Source organism: Anastrepha obliqua, chromosome 5, assembly GCF_027943255.1.
Source record: "Anastrepha obliqua isolate idAnaObli1 chromosome 5, idAnaObli1_1.0, whole genome shotgun sequence".
Lineage (NCBI taxonomy): Eukaryota > Metazoa > Arthropoda > Insecta > Diptera > Tephritidae > Anastrepha > Anastrepha obliqua.
This window is the reverse complement of record NC_072896.1, coordinates 27,147,841-27,153,731: the sequence shown is the minus strand read 5'-3', so window position 1 is coordinate 27,153,731 and position 5,891 is coordinate 27,147,841. Positions and strand designations below refer to the sequence as shown.

Sequence of the window (5,891 nt, the reverse complement as noted above, 5' to 3'; positions counted from 1 at the left end):
AGGACGGATAAGCGCACATTCTAATACACAAATACTCAAATAGTCGCAGAAGATGCTGAAAGGCAAAAGTTTATTTGCGTTTATAATAAAGTCTATGGAACGCAAAAAAAGAACAAAAAAAAAACAGAAAAAAAATTGTCGCATTGTCGACTAGCAGCGTTGACTGCAACATACAATGTGTGCCAAATGCGACACACTCGAGCGCACAGCAGCAACAAAAAACTACAGCAAATGGCAATAGCAACAAACGGATAACAGCAACAGCTGAGGTAGAGGAGGCAGAAAAGTTGCCGCGATTGAATGATTTATTTTTGACAGGTTTTAACTTAAAATTAAAACGGTAAATCAAATTTTGACAGTGCCAACAGGGGCAGCAGCAGCAACTGCAAGAGCACTGACAATAATAGCAACAATACAGCTGGCGGCAGCAATGGTGTCAACGTAGTGTAGCGCGCTTCGTATGCTTGTATGTAGCGCCGAACGCATGGAAATGCATTGCCAGGCACTCGACAAGCAGCACTCGCGCGCTCATCATTACGCGCGCCACGCTTGATGATCTACTATTACGTAATATGCAATACAGCTTGCAATCGGTGATCTATTTTAAATGCAATACAGCGAGACTGATCGGCTGCGCAGAAATTATGAACGCCGACCGCGCGCGCCGCCGCTCCAGCGGACTAGCCATGCAGCGGTGCAATGGTCAGCGCGCGCATGCATATGCCAGGCAATTAAGTTCATTCATCAGCCGAATCAGCACTTCTTCTCTGCTCTACTCATATGGTTTTTATGTGAGCGACCAGCAGGGAGGAGCAGGAACGCGCGCTCCAGACGGTCTTGAGATGAGCGCCCGCTTAGCGCAAGTGCGTGGATGAAGGTGTGTATGTGTGGATATTTTTGTACTTCACCCAGCGCGCTTTGGTATTTGTAATTTGCATAAATGATTTCTTATTAGTCAATGTATAAGTGCATGCCACTTTTCTGCCTTGCGCCTTAGTCTTCGCTCTTCTTCCACCCTGTGTGCCTGCGTTTAGCCTCTTACCCTTGCGTCCGTAATAAGTCTTATTGTTTTATTGCTTTATTTTTTATTATTTATTTCTTTGTATTAGCGCATGCTTTTGTTGTTGTTTTTGTCATTTCATTTAGTTTTGAAAACAAAGTCATAAATTGTCTGTGCGCTCGTAATACTCTGTCGGATGAACCGCAATAAATTAATATAAAACTCTTGTCATTAGCGTGTGACGAGGGAGGGAGCGAGCGAGCGAGCGCGCGACCCAACTGTCATCGGCGGCGGGGTGGGTGCATTGCGTGTGTTCGATATTTACATTGCGCTCATAATTTAAATAAATACAAAAAGTGGAGAAAAACCAAAAACGAAAAAAAAAAACACAAAACAGATGATACAACAATCAACAGCCAACTTACTCACTGATTAATCGTGAAAGTTTGAGTTGACAACATATTGCAGATGCTGAAGAAAATGGCAATGCTGTCTTTGTGACAATATGCGCAGGCCTCTTCTACTTCTTCGTCTGTGTTAGGTAAGTATGACTTAAATGTAAGGCGTATTAGGGGCAAGTGTTGCAATCAGATTGAGGTGTTCGGCCCATAAGCTAGACTTAAACTACGGACACTCTAGCATCCTTAAAAACTTTGAGTTCCTCTCCATGGTGCAGGATCATTGTACATCCACGCTAGGTGCGCCCGGAACTTTTTTCACTCATATTCCCTCAAGCGATGAGTGGTGGGGTGCAGCATTTGGAGACAAGGTATGGCAAAGATGTTCACGGATGGCTCGAAACTTGACGGAAGAGTTTATGAGGGAGTATTTTGCGAGGAGCTCCCCATCAAGCTCAAATTTAGGCTTGCGGACCACTGTAGTGTTTTCCAAGCGGAGGTAGCCGCAATTAAGGAAGTAGTGGACTTGGTGGATTGCTCACTTCAGTAATTACTGTAAATGATGTAAATATTTGCTCCAACAACCAAGCGGAAATTAGGGCCTTCAGCTTGTTGTTTGTGCGTTCGAAATTAGTCGGGAAATGCCTGGCTTCTCTCTCGATTGCATCCGAATACTTCGCTATCGGGCTCATTCGTGTCTCCGGTCACAGCGGCATAGAGAGAAACTGCTGGGCTGGTGAGTTGGCTGGTCAGGGCACCCTGGATACGGTTTCGTAGCAAAATAAGAGAATTGGGGTTCCCTTGAGAGCCTGCGATCGGCTCCTGGAAATATGGGTTACGGATAGATCGGGGGCTCTCGAAGGAACTTCTAAGACTAAAAAAGCCGCAACCCTCGAGTTTGGTCGGTATCCTTACCGAGTATTGTCCGTTAGATGTCCTTGAGGTTCGACTTGGAATTGCCTCAAGTGCGTTCTACAGAAGCTGTCTGGGGGATGAGGTGGAATCATATCAGCACCTTCTTCTCAGCTGCCTTGCTCTTGCCGGTCAAACATTAAGATATGTGGCACTCACTTTATCGCTACACCTGCCAATATTGTGGCTTTAAGTATATTATCACACATTTGGTGAAGTTCATCAGTAGCTTGAAGCGGCTAATTACGAACTTATACTAGCTCCCGTCGGCGTCGTCGTAGTCCCTCGATATCCGAAGATCCCTTCTTCCCTCCCTTCCCCTTTTCCCTTTATGGTATCACAAGGGACGAGTTTTGAATATTTTTTCAAGTAGGCCCCTCGCAAGGGCAGCCATTTATCATAACCTAGGGCCAAATGCGGTAGCATTCATTCAGGCTTTACAATAGCAAACGTGCATTTGTATAGCAAGTGAATTAAAAGTTACACCCTTTATAAAATGAAAATCTAATAAACGCGGCCAAAGGTGTAAAGAACTCGGTTAGAGAGGAAAAATTCTTTACTTGCACATTTTTATGCTAGTGTAAAAGATTTGAAGAAAAAGAAACAACTTTTTTCAAGAAATTAACACAAAGAAAAGGCTTTGAGCGTGAAATGCTATCGAATTGCTACGTTTCAGCTCATTAGCGTTTAGCCACTCGGCGATAATACCTGAGCGATCGGGAGTCTGTTAGCGTGCCAGTGGCTGTGAACTATTGCCTTTACCCAACCAATAAAGTCCCCCGCAGTAATGGAAAACGGTCTTGCGCCTTTCTGAGCATGGTACATGGGCTGAAAAGTGCCGGCCCTAACACATAGATGGCACTAATTTTGTTGCTTTCACCTCATTAAATGAAATTCTATTCATTAGTTCGTGAGTTATTGTGCTAAGAGTCAAGCGACTTTTGTTATTTTAAAAACAATCGGGACTCCGCTCCATCAAAAACAACAATAAAACGAAGGTTTGCTGGCTTCAAACGTGGAGGAACCGATGATGCACAACGCAGTGGGTGAGGTGAGGCGGTAACACCAGAAAACATCAAAAAAAATCCACTAAATCGTTTCGAGTTATCGAAAAGTGAAGTTGCGTGAGCATTTGACTATGAGAAAGATCTGTTCAAAGTGGATACCGCGTTTGCTCCATGTTGACCAAAAACAACAACTTGTTGATGATTAAAAACAAAGGGAAAACATGAATTGAACTTCAAATCGCTCCCACATCTACCGTATTCGCCAGATTTGACCCCCAACGACCTAAAACAATTCTCGCCGGTAAGAAATTGCGCTCGAATGAAGGGGTTATCGCTGAAACTGAGGCCTATTTTGAGGCAAAAAGATAAATCGTTCTACAAAAGTGGTTTTGAAAAATTAGAGCGGCGCTGGAATGATGGATATGCTCTTGCTATATTCAAAGTCTTTGGACTTGCCGTGAATTTCGGTGCAAAATCAATATAGAGGAAAATGTGCTTTGAAAAAGATTAAAAATGGAATTGGAAAAAGAAGAACTCAAAATATCTTCGAATGAACAAAGATATCTTCGAGAGCTAGAGTTGGATGGACGTGCAAGTTTAGACGCTAAATTCGGCTATGCATTCTGCCTTGTCAGGTGCGCTCACAAGCAGGGCATCGCTAAGGGGATACACTTATTGGAAGAAATCTTGGAGCAACATCCAGAGGGGCGACGAGATTATCTCTATTACTTGTCGTTAGGGGAGGCACGAATGAAAAACTACGCTCTTGCCCTGCAATATTGTAAAGTTTTCTTGGAAATAGAGGAAAATCCACAAGTTCGGTCCTTAGAGGAGTACATTCAATAGCGATACGATAAAGATTTGAAGAAAGGTATGGCAGTGGCAGGCGGAGCAGTGCTTGTGTTGGGCGGTATTTTGGGTCTGGGCATAGCGCTTGCCAAAAATAAAAACAGACGTGATAAATAAATAGTAAACGAGCGAGGATAACCCACGACATCTTAAAATATATATTAAGCCAAATCTTGTTGAAACTAACTAATCTGATTTGGAAAATATCGTAGAGCAGTACGCCCAAAGGCGGCCGCCGTAGCCGAATGGGTTGGTGCATGACTACCAATCGCAATTCACAGAGAAAACGTTGGTTCAAATCTCGGTGAAACACCAAAATAAAGAAAACAATTTTCTAATAGCGGTCGCCCCTCGGCAGGCAATGGCAAACCTCCGAGTGTATTTCTGCCATGAAAAAGCTCCTCATAAAAATATCTGCCGTTCGGAGTCGGCTTGAAACTGTAGGTCCCTTCATTTGTGTAAAAACATCAAGACGCACACCACAAATAGGAGAAGGAGCTCGGCCAAACACCAAAAAAAGGGTGTACGCGCCAATTATATATAATATATATATAGTACGCCCAAAGGAAGACTCTATGTACATATGAGTTTTTTACAAAGCTGTTTGTGTCTGCCACATCAATTCAGTTTTCAACGAAATCGATTGTCTTTGCACATCCGCTTCGCACAGTTGTAAAACTTCCTTTAAGAGTACTTTATTAAATACTTATACATAAAAAAGAAATGAAATTGCTGATGAGCTTGCCTGAAAGTGGTCGACTGAATTGGTCTCAGAGGTCTCCCATCAGTTGATTTGTCTGCCATTGAGTGTTGCTAAAGGGGAATTGCACAACTTATTTCTCAGGAAAACGCAGAAAAAATGAAGCTCCATTTCTTCATGTGCTATTTCGAATACTTTTTAGCCCCAGTGCAACATACAGATGCCTCAGAAAGTCCTACGAACTCCACGCAATTCAATTTCCAAACCAGTAGCTGTGTTTACCTATCATTGAACGATGTGAAAAGCTAGGGTTATCTTTTAATCACCATTGCAGAAGTTGTGATCACCTTTCAGAGAAGGAGGAAGAAGAACTGTTGAGCACTTTCCCTGTAAACATCCAGGTTTGGCAGCTAGACGACTAAGATCACTGGGTGCTCCTTTCTTCGACGGCCTGGGGCAGTGCGTCAACCTAAATCCCATCAATCGTCTTCACTATTTAAACAGCGCTTTTTGGCTGCAGATGTCGGTCTGTAGGAGGTCTCATAATGGCACGGCGGGTCAGTGCTACTTGGAGAGTGCCAACCAATCAACCATCTCACCTACCTTCTTATCAATTCTAGATCGCTTAGAATGGAAAAACGTTAGTTTATATTGATTGATTTTTCTTATATTCACTACGAAGTCAAATGCTTCTAGATTCTCTTGTCCGAGGTTCTCACCTATTTGCGATGAGCGTCTGGAAGTAGTGCTTCAAATGGGGACTCGTAAAATTTTATGGCACCTCTGAAAAACAGATGATTATGACGAGTAGACGAGTTTTCTGGAGCTTGTCAAGTGGTAACTGCTATTTGAAAGAAAAAAAGTCAAATCTTTGGATGTTCCCAGTCGAGTGATCGCAGATGCGTCAGCTTCATGCCGTCATGCTTCAGATGATCGATAATTTGCGAACTAACTTACAGCAATTGATTGGCATTGCGCGCAGTTGTGATTGATTGTGACAGGTGCAGAGCCAATCAGACAAAAAG

At 43.1% G+C, this 5,891-nt stretch overlaps 1 pseudogene; it reads left to right on the top strand.

Annotated features, from left to right (window-relative positions):
• The first annotated feature begins 3,830 nt into the window (after nt 1-3,830).
• Nucleotides 3,831-4,389, top strand: LOC129248676 (mitochondrial fission 1 protein-like; annotated as a pseudogene).
• Nucleotides 4,390-5,891: the final 1,502 nt, after the last annotated feature.